This window comes from Hyla sarda, chromosome 6 (assembly GCF_029499605.1).
Source record: "Hyla sarda isolate aHylSar1 chromosome 6, aHylSar1.hap1, whole genome shotgun sequence".
Classification (NCBI taxonomy): Eukaryota; Metazoa; Chordata; class Amphibia; order Anura; family Hylidae; genus Hyla; species Hyla sarda.
The window spans coordinates 206,767,696-206,793,512 of record NC_079194.1 but is presented as its reverse complement, the minus strand read 5'-3'; positions in this window follow the sequence as shown (position 1 = coordinate 206,793,512).

Genomic DNA, 25,817 nt, shown 5'->3' with positions numbered 1-25,817 from the left:
AGAAACTTGTAAATAACTCATGAAAGAATAAAGTTACGTTAAAACCAAGCACATCATTGTTTTTCTTGTGAAATTCCCAATAAGTTTGATGTGTCACATGACCCTCTTCCTATTGAAAAAGCAAAAGTTGGATTCAAAATGGCCAACTTCAAAATGGCCGCCATGGTCACCACCCATCTTCAAAAGTTTCCCCCCTAACATATACTAATGTGCCACAAACAGGAAGTTAATATCACCAACCATTCCCATTTTATTAAGGTGTATCCATATAAATGGCCCACCATGTACAGTAGGTCTATAGATTTTTAGCACAGTTAAACTTTATACAGCAACATAAATAATATATATTTATCTATTTTGTTGCCTATGTAGTAACCACTAGGGAGAATCATGAGGGTTATGCTGGATTTAGTAGCATCTGTTGTCTATGTCTTGTGGCACTAACCTGATGTTCCTAAATTATTCTACAATATTTTGTTGTTTCTACATGCAAAGTACAGGAATGAGAGAAAGGTGCAGATGTAGATTGCACTTTTCAGTTTGGCAACAATCTGTTATACTATACAACACTCTAAAAGGCACATCCAGAGGCCCTTGTTAGCGTTTCCTCTCTTTACAAGTGAAATGTTTCCCTCTTAGAGACTTGAAACTGGTACTATGTGAGAAAAACATGGTTACATGCACCACACCTCTCCACAGATTGTGTCTGGTATTACAGCTAAGCTCTAGACACAATAAGATATTAGAGATGTACAATAGTGTTGCTCGCGAATATTCGCAATTCGAATTTTATTCGCGAATTCGCGAATATTCGCGAATATAGCGCTATATATTCGTAATTACGAATATTCATTATTTATTTTTTTCACAGTACACATCACAGTGATCATCCCTTTCTGCTTTCATCTTGTGTGGTGTAAAGAAGGCTCTAATACTACTGTGTGAGACCGGTGTGCGAATTTTCGCATATGCGAAAATTTGCATATGCTAATTTTCACTTATGCGAATCTTCGCTTATACTAATTTTTGTATATGCAAATTTTCGTAAATGTTAATTTTCGCACACGCGAATATTCGCATATGCGAAAATAAAACGAGAATATTACGAATATGCGAATATTCGCAAATATGACGAATAATCGTCCATATATTCGCGAATATTCGCGAATTCGAATATGGCCTATGCCGCTCAACACTAATGTACAACAACACTGGTGGATTTAAAATATTTCCTTAGTAGCATTTGTGAAATAAAATATATCTGTCACCCATATATCTGTTGACAAAACAGACATAATCAACATTGAAAAAAGAAAAGAAAAAAAGACCCCCACCCTTATATTTATCTCTACAGTGTTATCAGCCAGGAGCAATCTTTGAAAACGACACAAAGCAAAGTTGGAACTATTCTTGGCATTATTATGCAATAAAAGAATAATAGCTGTGTGTTGTTTTCAAGGATTACACCAACTGCTGCTATTGATTTGAACTCTCATGGGAGCTTCCATTGATTCAATAATCTGTTTGTGTATTAATCCCTACAAATAATAAATGAACTTTTCCTTACAGGTGGTCTGTATGGTTTGAGCCTCTTGTCCAGTCCACTGCATTACTATGCCTGCTCACTGAATGGAACGGCATTGTGAATTTGTGCACAAAATTGTCCTTGCATGTTGTACTTTTGAAAACAGAATTGCAAAATAATCTCCTAGAAAATGTTAACCAAATTGCTGTGACATGCAATAGAGGGCAATTCAAAAAGGATGATGCAAAAGTAAAAGCTAATAATAAATAGCCAGTGACCAGCGCTAGTGCAAGGATTGTTGCCACCCTAGGCAAAAGCTAATTTTGGCACTCCCTTGACCCTGCTCATTGGCTCCGCCCTTTGGTATTCCCCACCTTACTACTGGGGTGACACACTGTGACAAACCTCCTCCTCCTCATGTATTCTCTTTACTAGTGGGGTGACACACTATAACAGACCCCTCCTCATGTAATCACTTTACCACTGGGGTGAAACACTGTAACGTACCCCCTTCTCATGTAATCTCCTCTCACCCGGGGTGACACACTGTAAAAAAAAACTCCTCCTCATATAATCTCCTTACTACTGGGGTGAGACACGGTAAGAAACCTCCTCCTCATGTAATCTCCTTACTACTGAGGTGACATACTGTAACAAACCCTCTCCTCATGTAATCTCCTTATTACTGGGGTAACACACTGTAACAAACTTCCTACTCATGTAATCACCTTACTACTGGGGTGAGGCTAAGGTGCAGATTTCTTCACATACAACACAATAGCAGTGGCCACACCACCCATTACAGCCTTTGATCAGATGACTTGCCTAATATCACATAACAGACAAGCTGTTGATCTGCATGATCACGAATGCACGTATATGTGCGCCGGTGGCATCATCAGGAGACTGGCTTAACACACACCAGACGAAGGTGTGCTGCACAGCAAGCTGGGAAAAGTCCGAGACAACACTAATTTTGTAGGTTGGAAAAAATGAACTTTCGGGGAAAAGAAAGACAAAGAAATTTGATACCAGCCACCAAATATAGATAAGCAAAGTATATTAGTAACTTGACTAACTTTGCTGCCCCTGTCTCACATTCAAAGAACCAAAAATCCAGGAATATTCCTTTAAGTATAGGAAAGCAGTTACTCACCTAGCACCTACAGGATTACTAAATATAGTTATTTTGGCATTTCATTAAACTTTGGTGATAACACGTGATCACACCATTTCATTGAGGGTTGTTGGAAGCAGCTCTGCAACATGCCATGCACATAATTTTGTACAGTAAATTCAATTAAAAAAACAGAGGAAAATAGTATGTTTCTGGTCTTAATTATAAAAAAAAAAACTGTTTAAATAGTAATTTTAATGGCTGTGGTTAGGTGAATCAACTGACCTGTTGAGGAAGATGGCCGTACCAGGGAGCGAAGTCTAAGGTGGTTTTCACCAGAGCCCACCAAAAAATGGGATGAACTTGCTGTGGCAGGTGGCTTCCAGGTCACTACCCCTGATACGACTCATCCTCACAGGCAGCGGAGGTATAACGAGGCACAGGAAGGATGAGACACAGACATAGTCAGGGCAGGCAGGAGGTCAGGACAGGCGGCAATGAAGCAAGGTCAGGTAATGTAGCAGGAGGTAAGAAAGCAGGCTGCACAGGAGCAAGGTTAGTATTCGCAGCAAAGGATCAGATACACGGCAAGACTAGACACAATATATGCTTTCACTTGGCAACTAAGGCACAAAGATCCTGCAGCGAGCCGCAGGAAGTTCCGGAACTAAATAGGGACTGTTTCTGCTAAGCACCAATCACTGGTGCACTGGCCCTTAAAATTTAGAAGGGTCAGCACGCACATGCCCAAGGAGGATGGGGGCACGTGCGCCGGCAGGAACAGGCAGGAGGTGAACAGAGCGGGGCTCGCAAGCAATGGACAGAGAGAAATGGCAGGAGGAGGCAGCGGAAGGTGAGCGGCAGTCTGGGGTTCGCATGCCGGCACGTCCCATGATGCGAACCGCAGCACTGCCAGGGACAGAGGGGGACAAGAGAGAGCGCTTCCGGCCGGAGTGCCTGACCGAAGCACGGGCCGTGACAGTAATAAAATAAAAAATAAGCAATGTGTTGCTTTTAAAAACAAAGATTGCAAGTAACATAGTAACATAGTTAATAAGGTTGAAAAAGACCAGAGTCCACCAAGTTCAACCTATATTCCTAATGAGTCCCTACTGAGTTGATCCAGAGGAAGGCAAAAAGCCCTCATACTAGAGGTAAAAATTCCTTCCCGACTCCAAATATGACAGTCAGAATAAATCCCTGGATCAACGTTCTGTCCATACAAATCTAGTATACATAACCAACGATGTTATTACTCTCCAAGAATGCATCCGGACCCCTTTTGAACTCTTTTACAGAGTTCACCATGACCACCTCCTCTGGCAGAGAGTTCGGTAGTCTCACTGCTCTTACAGTAAAGAACCCCTGTCTGTGCTGGTGTAGAAACCTTCTTTTCTCAAGACTTAGAGGATGCCCCCTTGCTATGAATACAGTCTTGGGTATAAATAGATCATGGGAGAGATCCCTGTACGGTCCCCTGATATATTTATACATAGTTACTAGGTCGCCCTCAAGCCTTCTTTTTTCTAAACTAAATAACCCCAATTCTGATAATCTTTCTGGGTACTGTAGTCCTCCCATTCCCCGTATTACCCTGGTTGTCCATCTTTGAACCCTCTCCAGCTCCACTATATATTTCTTGTACAGTGGTGCCCAGTACTGTAAACAGTATTCTATGTGTGGTCTGATGATTTGTACAGTGGTAGAATTATTTCCTTATCATGGGCATCTATGCCCTCATTGATGCACCCCATGATTTTATTTGCCTTGGCAGCAGCTGTCCGACAATAGTCTCTACAGCTAAATTTACTGTTAACTAAGACTCCTTTTCCATGTCAGTGCCAAGTGTTCTCCCATTTAATACATAATCCCAGCCCAGATTTTTCTTCCCCATGTACATTTATCAGTGTTGAACCCCATCTACCACTTCCCAGCCCAAACCACCAACCTATCCAGATCCATTTGTAACAGTGCACTATCCTCTATTGTGTTGACCACTTTACAGAGCTTAGTATCATCTGCAAAAATTGCTACTTTACCATTCAACCCCTCTTCAAGGTCATTAATGAATATATTAAATAGAACCCAAGACTGATCCCTGTGGTTCCAAACTAGAAACAGTCACCCAATCAGAATAAGTACCATTAATAACCATCCTCTGTTTCCTATCACTGAGCCAGTTTCTTACCAACTTACACACATTCTCCCCCAGGCCAATTCTCTTCCCTTCTCATTTTATGTACCAATCTTTTATTTGACCTTTTATTGTACCATGTGACTAAATGTCAAGAATATTTTAACATGTTGTTGATATCAAGAATTCATTCTACGACTAAGCGCATTACTGCGTAAAAATGCTTCAGAGTTTGTACCGTGTCGCCTGTATCCTGTTGATCCAAAAGAAAGAGCCAAAGAAATTCATCTGAACACACAGTTCTGGACATTCGTTTTCCTCTAATCTTTTATGTGGCACCGTATCAAATGCTTTGGAAAAGTCAAGATCTATGACATCCAGCTATTCCCCCTGGTCCAGTCTAAAGCTCACTTCCTCGTCAGGTTAGTTTGACAGGACCGATCCCTCATAAAGCCATGCTGATATGGGGTCATAACTTTATTTTTATCAAGATACTCCAAAATAGCATCTCTTAGAAAACCCTCAAACAATTTACATACAACGGAGGTTAAACTAACAGGTCTATAATTCCCGGGGTCACCTTTTGATCCCTTTTTGAATATTGGTACCACATTTGCCATGCACCAGTCCTGGGGAACAGTCCCTGTCACTATAGAGTCCTTGAATATTAAAAAAAAGGGGTCTGTCTATTACATTACTTAATTCCTTTAGAACAGTAATTTAATTGAGGTGGCTGTTTTAAATGGCATGAAGAATGTTAGGTGTATTCTATACTGTACAAAATGTGCCTTATTTTAAGATCAATGTAATACATACTTGCTACTTCAAAGAGCTATAGTATGATATTTTAAAGTAATCAGTGTTCAACGTTTTAAAAGATAGTTATGTTCCAAAGCCATCTGCCATTACTTTTAATAAACTGATATACAGATGTACAGTATCCAGCCTTACCTTTCCTTCAGTTAACCACTTCCTGACTCATAATGTACAGTTACATCATAAGTCAGGTGAGAAAGTATGGAGAAGTCAAAGGAGCTGAGCCCATTCCATACATGGCGGGTGCTACCTGCTGCTGTGTTTCTCCGAAAATAAGACCGGATTTTATATTAATTTTAGTCACGAAAAACACACTAGGGCTTATTTTCAGGGTAGGGCTTATTTATTTACAGTATGCACATTGACGGTAACGGTATCTATGTAACAGCTTTATTCTTCTCTGATGATTACCGTACCGGTAGAAGAAAATGTTCGGCTGAGATGACATCAGCGTGCTTGTCAGCTAAAGAGGGAGGGGGCGCAGATGTCTGTGGGAGGAGAGGAGGAAAAAGAAGAGCCAGTGTGCTGAAGACATCTGGTGGGAGGAGGTGAGCAAACACAATAGTCGGGATCCCTTGCTGACACACGCACAGGAGGAAGCAGCAGCAGACATCAGCCGGGAGGAGAGAAGAGGGCCTCTGGCGGGGCAGCGGTGGGTGCAAACAAGTTTTTCTTACATATAGGAGGAAAAGGGAAACAATAGCAATCATTTAAAAAGTTTTTTCACGTAGATTGCCCAGGTCTTATTTTTGGGATAGGGCTTATATTGCAGCCCACCCCGATAATCCAGCTAGGGCTTATTTTCAGGGTAGGGTGTATTTTCGGGGAAACACGGTATGTTCAGCTGAAACCCACGGTCCAGGACCAGCATTGGAAACATCCATTTAACTGTATAGATACCGCAATCAATAGCATTCATGACACCTATATGCCTTCATTTAAATAACAATCACTGAATGAGAAAGAGTGATATGCAATGTTTACACTTACACAGTGAGATGTAGGACATTAAGAAACAACACTGCAATTGAACATTATTCCTTAGAGACTGTTATGCTGTATATAATGAATACATAAATATTATTCTGTAAAAGCTATTTAAATAGTCACTAACCTTTGTGTTAATCAATTGTAAAGTCAAATATAAGAAACTAATATATCTAATCCTCTTGCTTTCACCTCTCCTAAAAATATTATTCAATTTAATATAACAGATAAAAGTTAATCTTCAGAGATAGAACTGACTATCATTTCATAGAGGGATCAGGTTACATGCTGCTCGTGAAAGTCTTTGGAGAAGGGAAGGGAGACAAGAAGTATTAGCTGCAGTTAGAGAGCCTACAAATCTGCTTTGTTTTAAACCTTACCCTTGAGCTTCACTCCCATTTACATTGTCCAATATTGCCCAATAATGTCCTCTATGTTGCAGATTTTTCTGAGTGTGTGCTACAGAGATGTTAGTTCTACATATCTACTCTTATGTTTGTGTGGTGTATAGTAGACATTAAAGCAGATAAAATCTGCTCCCTAAATTTGGGATAACTGAAAACTAGAGGTGGAGCCTGCAATGGGGTATCACTTTCATATGTGAACCATAAGTCATTGAGGCAGTCCCTATTTGATATAGGGAGATATCTATCAATTAAGACCGACGGGATAGGCAGAAACCATCAGGGACTGCCACATGGATTCATAGTTTAGTCTGCATGAGAGTAATGACAGGTTCCTTTTAGAAGTTTTAAATAAAAACTTAAGCTATGAAAAAGGCTATTAAAAGTAAACAATGCTACAGCACCCTGTGGAGAACACCTCTGAGGAACTATGGCTGAAGGATTACCCTTTCCTTAGGTTTGAGAGAAAGCGGAAGAGAGAGATAAGACAGGAAGTTAGATCTATTCCTAAACCTCCCCCTCCTCCTAGTAAAACGCCATGCACACATGTGCTTAACTATGAAACTCCACTGGCTAAATGGCACTACATTATAGGTCCCCTTCAGCTTGGTGCTCTAGTTAGTCTTCAAACTTGGCCAAAAAGTGTAAAGAATGTAGAATTTTCTATTGGTCTTTTATTCAATACAAACCAATCTAGATTGCTTAGATTTGCCCCTCATTGAATTTTCATTGATTCTGTTACCCCAGAGATGTAAACTACAGGGGGTACAGGCTCCTGTGACACATAAGAAAACACTATTAGTATAAATGGCATATATGGGGGAATTCATAGGAACTATGAAAGAGATAGTGCTAGGTGGAATAATAAAATATTAGGTGTCAGCTGAACAACACTGATAAAAAAATGTTTTGGGCATTTAAGGTATGGTTAATCTATATCATTTAAAAGGACAATGTGTCTTGGGACTGGATTGATGCCTTTTTATCAGGACAAGCAAACTTATCGTGTTGGTGGTTTCCAGTTTTGCACTGCGGCCCAGGAGCTTTGAGTTACATTGGTTCTTTTTGAATGAGGAAATGTAAATCCAATTCAAATGTCTAGCTGTTACACTAAGAGAAAATATGTGTGAGAAAAACAAAATATTATGCAGCACTTTACAGAACAATCTTCCAGCTTTTAATACTATTGGAAAAGTTAAAGCAGCTATGGATATAGCAAGCTGAAACATGACATTAATTCATAGAATATCTTAGACTTCACTCATTTAAAGGGCATAATTTCCATAGCTAGCTTAACATTTAGAAATGAAGCCTCGGCATCTTCTTAAGCTAACTTTTTTTTATTCTCTTAAATACTAAATGCATTGTTACTTTATGGGGTAATTGCTTATACAGCAGCCATAGAGGGACTAAGGTGAAAACTGCTGTAAAAACTGCAGTGGGTAAAACAGCTGGCTACCTGCAACACCACACAAACATTACCATTTGAAAACAGTGCCAATTTAAATAAAAACCTGCTGTTGGACCGCATTGCATCACATCTCGCTATGTGAAAACCCATAGATTGCCAACAAAAAGACATTAGCAATATTTATGCTAAATTGGTCTTAAAGGGCTATTCCAGGGTTTTTATTTTCATTTGACTATGCTACATGGGCTGTAAAGTTAGTGTAGTTCATAATATAGTGTCTGTACCTGTTTTTGATGGCAATCTTATATGATCTTTGCCTCAATGTTTATTTTTAACAGCATACAAAATGAGTGTTGTCTCAGGTTTTCCCAGGTTGTAGTGCAGTCTGAGACATTACATCACTAGTCAGGTTTTGAAACAGAGCCAGAGTCTGCTTTAATGTGTGGAGCGACTGCTGGGTGGGAAGGAGATCATTCTCCACAGGGCTGCAGAATATTGTCCCAGGTGTGCTTCAAATGTGGGGTGGCTGATGTGTGGGAGGGAGAAAAGTGACACAAACCAGGGATCCTGGAACTTGTAGTTGGAGGGAGGGAAATAGCCATCTCAAAAAAAGAAATTAGCAGCATTATGGTGGACTAACACCATAGCCATTTAGCCACAAGACAAGAACAGATCCCTCATTAGCATGTCCATTACTGTCTGGAAGGTATGTACTAAAAACACCTTATGGTGAATAACCCCTTTAAAGGGGCAGTACCTGTGTATTGAACTGTGAACTCAAGTAGCTCAAGTTGACTTCTCTAAATTTAACACATATTCTGCAAATTGTTGAGGACAACAAAATGCGTTAATCTGCAATGCAATTTCTGCATGGTTGTCAAGTTAACTATCCAAAACCAACCAGTATTGGCATATTCATCAACCCTAATCTGTCATTTAAATAAGAACCAGGAACCGAACTCATGTAACTAAGTGTTTTCTTACCAAAAATGTGCCAGTTGATGGAAATTCCTCTTTTGCATGTTCAGGTGTACAATTATTAAAGCATAGCAATAAATAAATAATAAAAATAATAAATATTTTATGGTGTACCTGCAGTGATAGACATTGGTTTCACTGGTCTTCATTCTGACATCTCTGCTCTGCAGTACAGGCTGCCGCTGCATCCAAATGGCGAATTTTGGCACAATGACTATTACATAGTGTAAAATAACATGTTTTAATATATGTTCACAACCAGCAGCGTTAGTGTGCTCTGAAAATACAGTTGCAATCAAAAATATTCAACCCCCATTGCAAATTAAGGGGGAAGATTTATCAAAGGATCAGTGGAGCAGTTGCCCATTGCAATCAATCAGAATCCAGCTTAAATTTTTCAGAGGCCTTTTAAAAATCTAGTTGTTTTCTATGGGCAGCTGCCCCACTGAACCTTTGTACAAAGCTTGATAAATCTTGAGTTCAATGCCTAATGCAGTCTCAGAATTATGTAACTCCCTTATCAGAATCCCACATGAAAGTCCACATTAGAGATGAGCGAACTTACAGTAAATTCGATTCGTCACAAACTTCTCGGCTCGGCAGTTGATGACTTTTCCTGCGTACATTAGTTCAGCCTTCAGGTGCTCCGGTGGGCTGGAAAAGGTGGATACATTCCTAGGAAAGAGTCTCCTAGGACTGTATCCACCTTTTCCAGCCCACCGGAGCACCGGAAAGCTGAATTAATTTATGCAGGAAAAGTCATCAACTGCCGAGCCGAGAAGTTCGTGACGAATCAAATTTACTGTAAGTTCACTCATCTCTAGCCCACATGTACAGATCAGGTGGTGTCTAATGCAGTAAGGGCTTTATTACTTGCATCATATGTGCATGAGTTAAAACAGGAAATCCAATGTGGATCCATAGTAGAATTTCAATAGGCACAGATAGAGGGACGATATTTCCCATCAGGCTTCCTCCAAATATGAGCATGGCACTTCCACTTATTATGCGGCTTCAAAAAATGAGATGGGTACAACTGGGAAGGAAAAAAAAGAAAATAAAAAACAAAAAGAGTACAACCAGAAAACACAGAGTGGGGCGCAAGTATGCAAGCCAGAAACAGGAAGAATTAACAGCTGCAAATGATGGAGATTCATCGGAAGATTCATCGGCTCAGTATACTGTTGTAAACCTATCAGCATGCATAATAACGAAAGAAAAAGCTTCGGTCTAACAAAAGGGTTTAAGTTTTGCACGACTCAGCACTTTTGATTTATATCAGACCATCAGGGATGTAAATAAATTTATTCGGACACTCACAGCCAGAGAAGTCCACTGATATTAATCCTAAACCAGAAGTTTTGAATAATCTGGGGCTCACCACCATGCCACTCACTCCATACCACTTTTGAAGATCAGGTATTGTGTATTAACCTCATCGATTTACAAAGCTTGTCCATAGACACTAAGGAGGACATAACATCAACTAAAGATATTTTCTCCACATCCAACACTAGATTTTATCTGATCAACTCTAGGGTTGAAGCCATGGATATATATCAGTGCAGAGTTGAGATGGATTTAAGGAATTTAGAGAAGGGAACACCTATTCTACCATGTAATTTCAACAAAACCGAACATAAGGCACTAAAGGATTTAAAAGAAAGCCCCTACATTTATATAAGACAAGCGGATAAGGGGGGTCGATTGTCGTATTAGATAAAACACTCTATGAGAAACTAATAATGGAGATGTTAGATGATGAATCAAAATACAGGAGAATCACATCTGATTGGTCCGGCTCCTGGAAGAGGGCTATACTCTTAACATCATTACTAAAAAGCAACAAGAGTTTCTATACTCTGAGCATCCTAAAATCCCTGTATTCCATGCCCTCCTGAAAACCCATAAAAATGGGTGTCCCCCCTCTATTCTGCCCTATAGTAGCAGAAATAGACCACATGCTGCAGCCCCTAGTGTCTAGAACGTTGGTCCACATCAAATACACCATGTCCCTCCTCAATGCTATGTCATAGATTAGTTGGCATGAAGAGTATGAGTGGGTATCATGCGATGTGGTATCCCTGTTTAGTTGTATACCACATGACAGGGCAGGAGTGGCGATTAGGTATCATCTTGATTAATACACCGAGTATAGTGTGTGTCTGAAAGGATACATGATAGAGGTGCTTGCTTTCCTTCTGCAGTATAATGTTTTCACCTTTAATGGTTTGTTCTTTTTTCAAATAACCGGTTGTCCCATGGGGGTCAAGTTCTCCCCTTCCCTGGCAGAACTGTACACGGCATATGGAGGAGGGTCGTCTGTACGTGGATTGTAATCCATACCGTAATAACATCATATGGTATGGAAGATATATAGACGACATCCTCCTAATATACCAGGGTTTGGGGGAGGAGGATTTAGTTTCATTTTTTAATGAAAATGCCATGAATCTGTGTTTCACTGTTCATGCAGAAAAATGTCAAATTAATTTCCTTGATGTTACCCTGATTGGTAGTGGTACAACACACATGATTAATACCAGGATGTTCCATAAATCTACAGCTGGGAATAGTATTTTTCGTGGCCGCAGCGGTCACCCCAAACACACTACAAAAAACCTTCCAATAGGGGAATATATTAGGGCAAAGAGAGCCTCATCAAATGAAGCTTACTATGAACAGGCGAGTGCTGTTCTTACCAAAAGATTAAAGAAAAGAGGTTACAATAATGCTATACTCACAAGGGCTAAGTCAATTGTGGATTCAAAATCCAGAGAACAATATTTACATACCGTATATACTCGAGTATAAGCCGAGTTTTTCAGCACGATTTTTCGTGCTGAAAACACCCCCCCTTGGCTTATACTCGAGTGAACTCTCCGCCTGTCAATCCCTTCTCAGTGGTCTTGAACCTGCGGGTAACTAGTGTTGCTCGCGAATATCCGCAATTCGAATATTATTCGCGAATATCGCATATTCGCGAATTCGCGAATTTCGCGAATATAGCGCTATATATTCGTAATTACGAATATTCGTTTTTTTTTTTCTTCTTCACAGTACACATCACAGTGATCACCCCTCTCTGCTTCCAGCTTGTGTGGTGTAAAGAAGGCTCTAATACTACTGTGTGAGACTGGCGCGCGAAAATTCGCATATGCGAAAATTCGCATATGCGAATATTCGCATATGCGAATTGTCGCTTATACTAATTTTCACATCTGTAAATTTTCGCATACGCGAAGTTTCGCATATGCGAAAATGTAACGAGGAAATAACGAATATGCGAATATTCGCGAATATATGACGAATATTCGTCCATATATTCGCGAATATTCGCGAATTCGAATATGGCCTATGCCGCTCAACACTACGCGTAACGCGTGCTGCATTTTCTGTATGTATTGCCGTTTGCAAAGATAAAAAGAAGAATTTTCATTCATTCAATCACGAGTGCTGAGATTTCTACATGGTCTTCAGCCTGCAGACCTCCAGATGTTGCAAAACTACTACAAATCCCAGCATGCCCAGCTGCTATCGGCTGTCCGGGCATGCTGGGAGTTGTAGTTTTGGTAGTTTTGAAACATCTGGAGGTCCGCAGGTTGAAGACCACTGCGGCCTTCATCATCATCCAAACCCCCCCCCCCCCTTTAGTTTTCTACTCACCTCCCCTCGGTGGGAAGGAAGGGTGAGCTGGTCTGGACCGTCTTTGCTGCAGGGACCGTCCGGTGGGAAGGGTTAGTCGTTCCGGGCTGTCCATCTTCTCCGGGGGGGCACTCTTCTCCGCTCCGGGCCCGGCCCCAGACTAGTGACGTTGCCTTGACGACAACGCACAGGGATGTTGGGAGTTGTAGTTTTGCAACATCTGGAGATCCGCAGGTTGAAGACCACTGGTTGACAGGCGGTGATGATGAAGGGGGGGATGATGACAGTCGGTGATGCTGACAGACGGTGATGATGAAGGGGGGTTAGATGATGACAGGGGGATGATGACAGGCGGTGATGATTAAGGGGGGGTGGGATGATGACTGGGGGATGATAACAGGCAGTGATGATGAAGGGGGGATGATAACAGTCGGTGATGCTGACAGGCGGTGATGATGAAGGGGGGGATGATGACAGGGTAATGATGAAGGGGGATGATGGCAGGGTAATGATGAAGGGGGATGATGACAGGCGGTGATGATGAAGGGCGGATGATGAAGGGGGGGATGATGACAGGGTGATGATGACTAGGGTGTTAATGACGGGGGTCTGGATGATTACATGGGGGGATGATGTATTTCCCACCCTAGGCTTAAAATCGAATCAATAACTTTTCCTGGGTTTTTGGGGTGAAATTAGGAGCCTCGGCTTATATTCGGGTCGGCTTATACTCGAGTATATACGGTAATTCATCTGTGACAGAATGTTCCAAGCCCCTTTTTGTCCCCATGTTCACTACAGAATTTTGATCAGATCAATACCATTATTAAAAAGCACATTCCTATTCTTTTACAGGATGATGACATGGCTAAATTTCTGTCAGGAGGGGTGAGATGTGTGGCCAAGAAGACTAAATCGCTGGGTGCTATTCTATCTCCCAGTGATTTTCCGGTTGAGAGATCTACGAATACGTGGCTTCATACCACTGGAAGCCACAAGTGTGGCAGAGTGCGCTGTAAAATATGCAATCTTATGTTACCCTCCCAACAAATCACGTCCATGGCCACTGGCACTAGTTATAGGATGAATAATTTTATAAACTGTGACAGTGAATACATATATTGTGTCACATGCAGGGAATGCAAACTTCAATATATAGGATGCACAGGACGCAAACTAAAAAGACGCATTCATGAACATCTTTCCACTCGTATGAATTTTTCCTCCGGATCCATGTCTGGACACACCAGACATTTGGTGGAAAAACATGAAGAGAAAAGCCACACTATATGCATTCAAGGTATCGAGAAAGTCCCTCCTCCTAAATGGGAAGGTGAATGGATACATGTTCTCTTTACCTGGGAGGCTTTCTGGATCCTCAGAATGGAGACACGAGCTTCATCGGGTCTTAACTACAGAAACGACCTTATGTATTTTTATTGACTGCTTAATATGGTAAACTCATGGCATAGTGTTTTCATCTATATACACAACATGCGTTCTGTACTAAAATTCTATGATAATTCTCATGGTGTGTTATGCACAATTATACGTGCATTGTATATATTTGGGAAGTCTGTGTTTATATTCCCCTTTCCAATTCTACGACTAGTGATGAGCGAATCGAAGTTGACGAACCCGAATTCGTTACGAATTTCATGAAAAATTCTATCGCGCAAATCGCTTCATAAACTCCATTTTACAGCATTCCAGGCTATTGGGGACCTAAGATGGTGGATCCACATGTGAGTACATGGGGCAGGGGATTATGGGAGGGCGGGAAACAGCAGCGGGAATGAAGGTAGGCGGGCTGACCCTGAATCACATGTGAGATGCAGCCTATCAGTGTTCACTGACCCCTGGGATGTCACAGCCCCTATATAATCGGCGGCCATCTTGCCTCTCTTCATTTCATCTATGCACTCAGATGGAGAGGACGGGACTGCGTGTGTGTGAATAGCTCATACCACAGCGTTACACTGCAACTGCTAGTCAGTGGTCACATCAGCATTAGGGAAAGGCAAGAGTGCAGAGTGCTGTGCTGTTACACTGAGAAGAATCATTGATTGCTAAACCTCCTATTCACGTTATTGAGCATTGCAGCAGAGAGGGGCAGATAGCTGTCAGCTGCCTCATACAGATCTCCAAGCTGCCTGAACTGTCTGAAGCATCTTATCTCCTCATTGTTCAGCCTAATTGAGTTTATTTTTATTTGCTCTACAAAACTTCTGCTGCTCAGAATTGTGTGACAGAGTGTAATTTAGGGTTTAATCCCTGGATTTTTTTTTTGTGGTGCTGCACTGTTGGGTTCTTCTGCTGTTCAGAAATATGTGATTGTTCAGTGGACTGTAGTGCATTTGCAACATGTTGTACTTGTTAATCTGTCAAGGGGCTACATACTGTGCAAGTCCAAACAATACTATTCACCGGCTGTTTTTTTTTAACAGTTTTTTCTGCGTATAGTTACGCATATATAACTGCCCTCATCAGTGCATACCGCATAGGTACATGCAAGTATTGTACCATTTAGTACCTGTTAAGCTGTCAAGGTGCTTCATACCGTCAAAGTCCAAACAATAGTATCCACCAGCTGGTGTTTTACAAAAATACAGAGTTTTTTCTGCTAATAGGCATATTACTGCCCTCATCAGTGTATACCGCATACGTACATCCAAGTATTGTACCATTTAGTACATGTTAAGCTGTCAAGGTGCTCCAAACCGTCAAAGTCCAAACAATAGTATCCACCAGCTGGTGTTTTACAAAAATACAGAGTTTTTTTCTGCTAATATGCCCTCATCAGTGCATACCGCATACGTACATCCAAGTATTGTACCATTTAGTACATGTTAAACTGTCAAGGTGCTCCAAACCGTCAAAGTCCAAACAATAGTATCCACCAGCTGGTGTTTTACAAAAATACAGAGTTTTTTCTGCTAATATTTAGGCATATTACTTCCCTCATCAGTGCATACCGCATACGTACATCCAAGTATTGTACCATTTAGTAGCTGTCAAGATGCTCCAAACCGTCAAAGTCCAAACAATAGTATCCACCGGCTGGTGTTTTACAAAAATACTCCTAATCTGGGGGACAACTATGTTCCTAATCTGGGGGACAACTATGCTCCTAATCTGGGGGACAACTATGCTCCTAATCTGGGGGACATCTATGCTGCCTAATCTGGGGGACAATTATGCTTCTAATCTGGGGGACATATATGCTGCCTAATCTGGGGGAAAATGATGCTCCTAATCTGGGGGACATCTATGCTGCCTAATCTGGGGGACATCTATCCTCCTAATCTGGGGGACATCTATGCTGCCTAATCTGGGGGACATCTATGCTCCTAATCTGGGGGACAACTATGCTCCTAATATGGGGGAAACTAATGCTTCTGGCCTTGGGCCTGTAATTGTTTTGAAGTTTAGCAGTAGCTAAATACATGCTTAAATCAAATGTAAACATTGATCTTTAAATGTAAGGGGTTATGAAACCCTCTTGGGTACTGCGAATGACTGCTACAGACTCATTCTGTGTCTTTCACAAACATCTTGCCCCCCTGGTGCCTCTGGCCTTAGGCCTTAAATTTTTGGATGTTTAGCAGTAGCTAAAAAAATGCTTAACCCCTTAAGGACTCAGCCCATTTTGGCCTTAAGGACTCAGACAATTTAATTTTTACGTTTTCATTTTTTTCTCCTCGTCTTCTAAAAATCATAACTCTTTTATATTTTCATCCACAGACTAGTATGAGGGCTTGTTTTTTGCGCGACCAGTATTCCTTTGTAATGACATCACTCATTATATCATAAAATGTAAGGCGCAACCAAAAAATACTATTTTTGTGGGGAAATTAAAACGAAAAACGCAATTTTGCTAATTTTGGAAGGTTTCGTTTTCACGCCGTACAATTTATGTTAAAAATGACATGTGTTCTTTATTCTGAGGGTCAATACGATTAAAATGATACCCATTATTACATACTTTTATATTATTGTTGCGCTTTAAAAAAATCACAAACTTTTTAACCAAATTAGTACGTTTATAATCCCTTTATTTTGATGACCTCTAACTTTTTATTTTTCCGTATAAGCGGCAGTATGGGGGCTAATTTTTTGCGCCATGATCTGTACTTTTTTTTTATACCACATTTGCATATAAAAAACTTTTAATACATTTTTTATTAAAAAATTTTTTTAATAAAATGTATTAAAAAAGTAGGAATTTTGGACTTTTTTTTTTCGTTCACGCCGTTCACCGTACGGGATCATTAACATTTTATTTTAATAGTTCGGACATTTACGCACGCGGCGATACCAAATATGTCTATAAAAAAATTTTACGCTTTTTGGGGGTAAAATAGGAAAAAACGGACGTTTTACTTTTTTATTGGGGGAGGGGATTTTTCACTTTTTTTTACTTTTACTTTACATTTTTTTGCATTTTTTTTTACACTTGAATAGTCCCCCTAGGGGACTATTCATAGCAATACCATGATTGCTAATACTGATCTGTTCTATGTATAGGACATAGAACAGATCAGTGTTATCGGCTATCTTCTGTTCTGGTCTGCTCGATCACAGACCAGAGCAGGAGACGCCGGGAGCCGGACGGAGGAAGGAGAGGGGACCTACGTGCGGCGTTCTGAATGATCGGATCCCCGCAGCAGCGCTGCGGGCAATCCGATCATTCATTCAAATCGCGCACTGCCGCAGATGCCGGGATCTGTATTGATCCCGGCACCTGAGGGGTTAATGGCGGACGCCCGCGAGATCGCGGGCGTCGGCCATTGCCGGCGGGTCCCTGGCTGCAATCAGCAGCCGGGATCAGCCGCGCATGACACGGGCATCGCTCCGATGCCCGTGATTATGCACAGGACGTAAATGTACGTCCTGGTGCGTTAAGTACCACCTCACCAGGACGTACATTTACGTCCTGCGTCCTTAAGGGGTTAATGCAAATGTAAACATTGATCTTTAAATGTAAGGGGTTATGAAACCCTCTTGGGTACTGCGAATGACTGCTCCAGACTCCTTCTGTGTCTTTCACAAACTACTTGCCTCCTTGGTGCCTCTGGCCTTGGGCCTTACATTTTTGGATGTTTAGAAGTAGCTAAATACATGCTTAATGCAAATTCAACAATGATCTTTAAATTCTCGGCGCTCTGCCGGGGCCTTCTCCTACCCCGCCTGGGCCGATCCGAGGACCTCACTAACCAATCCAATCGGTTTTAGCGACGGGCGGTGTGTACAAAGGGCAGGGACTTAATCAACGCAAGCTTATGACCCTCACTTACTGGTAATTCCTCGTTTTAAGGGTAAATAATTGCAATCCCAGATCCCTATCATGAATTGGTTTCAGCGTGTAACACGCACCTGTCCTTGAAAGACACGTTAATCCGTTCAGTGGAGCGCTAGTGCGGCCCAGGACATCTGAGGCCATAACACACCTGCTATTGCTCAATCTCGCAATTGATCGGGCAAGGTAAGGGGTTATTAAAGCCTCTTGGGTACTGGTGAGGCCTACTCCTGACTGTTCCTGGTGCAATTTATGGGGTAATTAAACACTCTTGGGTAGTGTTATTGTTAAATTTACTGATAATTTTATCAGTAATAAAATTGAAATTTGCAGAATGCTAACCGTTACACAATGGAACACTTGTTGCGTGTGATTTTTTTATGAAAATTTAAAAAAAAAAATCAGTAGAGGGATTAACTCTGCTTAATAATTTTTGGCGAAAAAAATCCTTTGGTGATCTGATCTTTTGGAGGCAGATGCGCTCACACACATTTGTAATAATTTAAAAAAAATAATTTCAAACATTGTGTGGTTTATTATTTTTGAGAAGAAAGTCTTTGGGTGATCCACCGTCCTGCATTATAGAGTATTCTGAAATGTTGGATATGCGCTTGTTCTTACACAAAGGTATACATTTAAAAAAAAAATTATACAATTTTGTTGATTTTGGGGCGGATTGTGAAGCCCTGTGTGTACTGGTGAATCAGCCAACTCCAGACTGTGTCCTTCAGGCAATATATGGGTTCCTGATGCCGCAGAGGTGGGGCCTGGGTCTGGGAATTAAACATTTTTGGATAGCGGGTGCTACCTATGAGAAATCTTTGTCAAACATTTCTCATTTTGTGTTGTTTTTTGGGGAGGGTTGTGAAGCCCTGGTGTGTAGTGTACTCGTGCATCAGCCAACTCCACCCTGTGCCATTCAGCCACTATATGGTGTCCTCATGCTGCCAACACCTCCATGCTGTGCCATTCAGCCACTATATGGTGGCCTCATGCTGCCAACACCTCCACGCTGTGACATTCAGTTGATGGTTGACAACATTTATTTGCATTCCCTTAATGCTGTTACTAAGACCTGGGGTAATGGTTTTCTGCTGTGAAATCTTGATGGTCTTGGTAATGTTTATGGATGGGGACCATTGAGCCATGGCGGAGTTCATAGTGATGGCCGGTGCGCTTCTCTTCAGGCTGATATTTTCATGGGCGTCCATCAATTTTGGCGGTTTTACTGCAAAACCCACCTGCTGCTGTTTAGAATTCAACATCTCTCGGGCATCTTGAACTTTACTCTTTATTCTGAAACATGCATCTTTGGCGACCATTTTCTCGCGGGCATCCTTCATGCCTAGCTTCAGACGGGCATCTGTCACGCCAATCTTCTGACGGGCATCAAACGTTCTCTGGAAACTTTTTTGCAGGGATGCACGTTTCAGAATAAAGGGTAACGGGCAAGATGCCATTGCAAGCCAGCTTGTGTTGGTATGGTATAGTAAGTTTTATCTTCCGAGGATGTCCTACATTTGGGGAAACAGGGTAATAAATTAGAAATTTCCAGAAGGATAACCATTACACATCGGAATGCTTGTTGTGTGTGATTTATTACGTAAAAGTTTACTAAAAAAATACAAAGAGGGATTAATTCTGCTTCTTCATCCTTTTTGGTGAAAATTATGATTTTTGGTGGTCCACCGTCCTTAATTTGGGGGCCTCATCAACTCGTTCATTTGAGATTGTTTTTATCAAAAAAATGTAAAAAATCTTTGTCAAAAAATTATCATTATGTTGTTCTTGGGGGGGGGAGTTGTGAAGCCTTGGTGTGTACTCTTGAATCAGCCAACTCTAGGCTGTGTCCTTCATGCAATATATGGGTTACTGATGCCACAGAGGAGGGTGCAACCTATGAGACATCTTTGTGAAACATTTCTCAAGGTCTTGTTTTTTGGGGGGGATTGTGAAGCCCTGGTGTGTACTGGTGCATCAGCCAACTCCAGGCTGTGTCCTTGAGCCAATATATGGATCACTGATGCCGCTGTGGTGGGGACTGGTTCTGTGATCATTTGTACATTGTGCAAGGCCTCTATTACTAAAAAAAAAAGTGTGTATGGGCTCACATGGGGGAACTCTTTATGTTAGGCAGACCACCCTGCCACATGTAACACTACAACTTAAAGGGGTACTCCGCTTAAAAACATTTTTTTAAATCAACTGGTTAACAGATTTGTAAATTACTTCTATTTAAAAATCTTAATCCTTCCAGTACTTATCAGCTGCTATTTACTACAGAGGAAGTTGTATAGTTATTCCTGTCTGATCACCGTGCTCTCTGCTGACACCTCTGTCCATGTCAGGAACTGTCAAAGCAGGAACAAATCCCCATAGCAGACCTATCTTGCTCTGGACAGTTCCTGATATGGACAGAGGTGTCAGCAGAGAACTCTGTGGTCAGACAGAAAAGAAATTCAAAATGAAAGGAACTTCCTGTGGCACATACAGCAGCTGAAAAGTACTCGAAGGATTAAGATTTCTATATAGAAGTAATTTACAAATCTGCTTAACTTTTTGGCATCTGTTGATTTAAAAAAAAAAAAAATTTCCAGAGGAATAACCCTTTAATTCACCCAAGGAACTTTCACCCCCATCTAGCCTGAAACACTACACTCATCTTTCTCATGGGTTCCACACTTTGATCTCTTCTAATTTTGAAAACCAAAAGAAGTAGCAAATACAATAAAAAGCAAAACACAACAACAGAGACTGTTTAACTTGTTCCTAAAATGGATCAATGCTGGTTAGATAACTGATAAAACATATTTTGAAGCAGGTGTCTTACATCTGACACTGCCTGTTAGGTACTGAGCAGTGTCTGTTGTATTGCAGTATATAAAATAAAATTCCATCGGGATTAACCCTACGGCTTAATTATTCTTTGTCAGCAAAGGAATTCATTTCTAGTTTTCATCTTTCTATTTGTCTCACTTGAAAGAAAAAGCAAACAATTAATTAAGGGATTTATTAAAGACGTTTTGTCATGCAGAAAATATCCGGCGATGTGATAATGTTTTCAAAAGTGCTGATTTAGAGATGAACAGAATGAAAGGTGCTCAGACTGATGATGAACGCTTACCTCTACACAGCAACCTCCAGCCTAATTACACTAATTATCTGCTTGCACATCAGCCATGTGATGAATACAAATGGGAGCATATAAGTAGTATGTGTAACATAACAGATTGGATGGGGAGCAGCCAATATAAAAGCAGTATGCTTTACAAATATCTGCTCAAGGAGGTCCAACCCCCATCCCCAGCAAAACTCCTGGTCCAGACATGGCCCCTAATCATACATAGTGTAACAGTCGGAGCTGGCAGAATATTACTACTCTAGGCATATACTCTAAATCTATTACTTGCTTTATTGTATTCTTGAAAGTGATAAGTGTTAATTGCCAGATAATGTTCCTAATCCCTGAGCTACTTGAAGACATCTGTGTTGGCGGGAGATATCATGTGGTATCACAATCCATTTATTAACATTGAGACGCACACTCCGTAGGCTGCAAGGGATTTTAATGTTAGTGCTGGGACAGTATGGATCAAGGGGGGCTGTCTTGCTGCCATTAGGTCAACAGTGATTCTGCTATAAGGTATTTTTGTGTAATAATTAGCCTCCAAGGATGTATTATGTATTTTATGCTCGTGTGCTTATTTAAGAGTGTTTTGCATTAGAAAAAGCTAGATTTGGCAATTAAGGCCATACAAAAATAATGTTACTATATATCACAAATACTTAAATGGGAACTGTCAGATCCAAAAACTTTTTATATCAAAGCAGATGAACCCTAATTCCTTACGAATTTCAGGATTTATTCGATTCGATATTGCCGCGATTCTTTTGCGCTAATCGCTTCCTTAAACTCCATTTTACAATGTTCCAGGCTCCAGGACACCTAAAATGGCAGATCCAGATGTCAGTACATGGGGCAGGGGATGCTGGGAAGGCGGTAAGGCAAGGCATGAAGGGAGATAGGCGGGATGACCCTGAATCACATGCAGGATGCCGCCTATCAGCATTCAGTCACCCCTGTGATGTCACAGCCCTTTATAATCGGCAGCCATTTTGCGGCTGCTAATTTCATGCCATTCACTCCAGAGAGACAGGATAGCTGCGTGTCTCTGTGTGTTACACAGACACGCTGAATTGATCATACTGCAGCGTTCCACTTCCAACTGCTAGTCACATCAGCGTTGTGGACAGAGAGCAGTGCAGTGGTTTGCTTGTTCTCACTGAGAAGGATTTTCACGCTAGCCATAAACCTCCCAGTCACTTTATTCAGCATTTTATCAGAGAGGGGCAGATAGCTTTTCGTTGCCTCATACATATCAACAAGCTGCCTTAACTTCATGAACCATATCTCAAGAGGCAGGAATGATTTTTCAGCACAATTCTGTGTATTTTTTCCACAAGAAATCATCTGCTGCTAATACTAGTCTGTAGATGGTATAATAACCAGCAGTTCACACCATTCTTAATACTCTGTGACAGAGTGCAATTTTTTTTCTTTTGTGTCCTGCTGCTGTGCAAAAATAAGTTTTTTCAGCGGACTGTAGTGCATTTTCTGCACTCTTATTATATCTGTAAATCTGTAACAAGTCTAGATACTGGGAAAGTCCAGGCAAATCACCGGCTGGTGTTTTACAAAAATACGTTTTCCAAGTGTACTGTAGCGCAATTTTTGCCCTCATACGTGCATACCACACCTACATCCAAGCAGTACACTTTTTTCTACCTGTTAATCTGTAACAAGCCAACATACAGTGAAAGGCCAGGGAAAACTAATCACTGGCTATTGTTTTATGAAAATACGTTTTCCAAGTGTACTGCAGCGCATTTTTTTGCCCTCATACGTGCATACCACATACCTACATCTAAGTAGTGTACCATTTTGTACCTGTTAATCTGTCAAGGGCCTACATATTGTGAAAGTCCAAGCAATAGTACTCACCTGCTGGTGTTTTACAAAAATACAGAGTTTTTAATGCGTATTGTAGTGCATTTTTCTGCCCTCATCAGTGCATACCGCATACGTACAGCCAAGTAGTGTACCATTTTGTACCTGTTAATCTGTCAAGGGCCTACATACTGTGAGAGTCCAAACAATAGTGCTCACCGGCTGGTGTTTTACAAAAATTACAGAGATTTGTGTGACGCCGAGCGCTCCGGGTCCCTGCTCCTCCCCGGAGCGCTCACGGCGTCTCTCTCTCTGCAGCGCCCCGGTCAGACCCGCTGACCGGGAGCGCTGCACTGACATTGCCGGCGGGGATGCGATTCGCATAGCAGGACGCGCCCGCTCGCGAATCGCATCCCAAGTCACTTACCCATCCCGGTCCCCAGCTGTCATGTCCTGGCACGCGCGGCTCCGCTCTCTAGGGGGCGCGCGCGCCAGCTCTCTGAGATTTAAAGGGCCAGTGCACCAATGATTGGTGCCTGGCCCAATCACCCTAATTAGCTTCCACCTGCTCCCTGCCTATATTACCTCACTTCCCCCACACTTCCTTGCCGGATCTTGTTGCCTTGTGCCAGTGAAAGCGTTTAGTGATGTCCAAAGCCTGTGTTTCCAGATCTTCTGCTATCCACATTGACTACGAACCCTGCCGCCTGCCCCGACCTTCTGCTACGTCTGACCTTGCCTCTGCCTAGTCCTTCTGTCCCACGCCTTCTCAGCAGTCAGCGAGGTTGAGCCGTTGCCGGTGGATACGACCTGGTTGCTACCGCCGCAGCAAGACCATCCCGCTTTGCGGCGGGCTCTGGTGAATACCAGTAGCATCTTAGAACCGGTCCACCGAGACGGTCCACGCCAATCCCTCGCTGACACAGAGGATCCACATCGAGCTAGCCGAATCGTGACAATTTGATTAGGAGGAGATGGACCGTGCAGTGTTCCTCAGAGCAAAAGTAAGGTTCTTACAAAGTTTTGGTAAGAGACACAAAAATGGTATTCCATTTAATTAAGACTAATTGGGATAATGTGGATGGGATTATACCATTTAGATTGGCGAATAAATTAATAAAATCAAATATAATAGGTAAAACTGAAAAAGGCGGCGCTCGAATCCCAAAAGCAATTGGAAGTAGAAGAGATTGGTACTCACCCGGTGTATGTGGGAGGTCACAGGGCAGTGATCCCCCACTAACACCTAGAGTCCTCTTGTCACTTATACACTGAAACGATCTCCGTCATATAGACATCCCTTAGGGAGGGCGCAGGGTGAGCCGGAATCACAGTACCGTGGTCCGTATATAAGAAAAAGACAAATAGAAAAACCAGCACTCGGAGACAGTTCAAAGCATGATAACAGTCAAACCATATTTTAGTAGATTATCACTGAGATGAACTTACTTCACTAGGGGAGATGTGTAGGTAAAGTTACCTTTCACATCATCCCTTTCCAGGAGAGTATGACAAAATGGCCAAAAAGCCCGTGGATGAGTAGGATAGGATTTATTGTGACGCGTTTCGGAGGGCTTACAGGATCGCCTCCTTCCTCAGGCATATAACAAGACAAAGTGATAATAGCCCCCTTACATACATACCATGTCCGGGGTAGAGGCATGTTAATTGGTTCTTTTGTTCTAATAAAATGGTAGTTTGAGGACCTGCAGATTCGGTTCTGCAGGTCACATGTTCACCCTTATATACATACCATGTCCGGGGTAGAGGCGTGTTAATTGGTTCTTTTGTTCTAAGAAAATGGTAGTTTGAGGACCTGCAGATCCGGATCTGCAGGTCCTCAAACTACCATTTTATTAGAACAAAAGAACCAATTAACACGCCTTTACCCCGGACATGGTATGTATATAAGGGGGCTATTATCACTTTGTCTTGTTATATGCCTGAGGAAGGAGGCGATCCTGTAAGCCCTCCGAAACGCGTCGCAATAAATCCTATCCTACTAATCCACGGGCTTTTTGGCCATTTTGTCATACTCTCCTGGAAGGGGATAATGTGAAAGGTAACTTTACCTACACATTTCCCCTAGTGAAGTAAGTTCATCTCAGTGATAATCTACTAAAATATGGTTTGACTGTTATCATGTTTTGAACTGTCTCCGAGCGCTGGTTTTTCTATTTGTCTTTTTTTTTAAATTAATAAAATAAAATAATTAATCATCTCCATATTGAGATTATAGTTTTAGGATATTGTGAGACGTCATTCTACCTGCAGAAGAATCAAGACTCATAATCTATCAAAGTATTAAATAATTGCTTATATATTGATATAATTCCTACTCGCCAAACTATGTGTTATAAATTATTTCCCACACAGGAAACTTGTTTCAAGTTTTTGCTCCTAAAATATAGAGCAAGATCATATATTTCTGCTAATTGTCTTAATAGTCTTACCAAGATCATGTATAGAAAAGAGTCCAGAATGGGGGGGGGGGGGGGGGTATATCATAGTTCTTCCATAGTTTATACCTTAGATGGATTTTCCCATTCATGG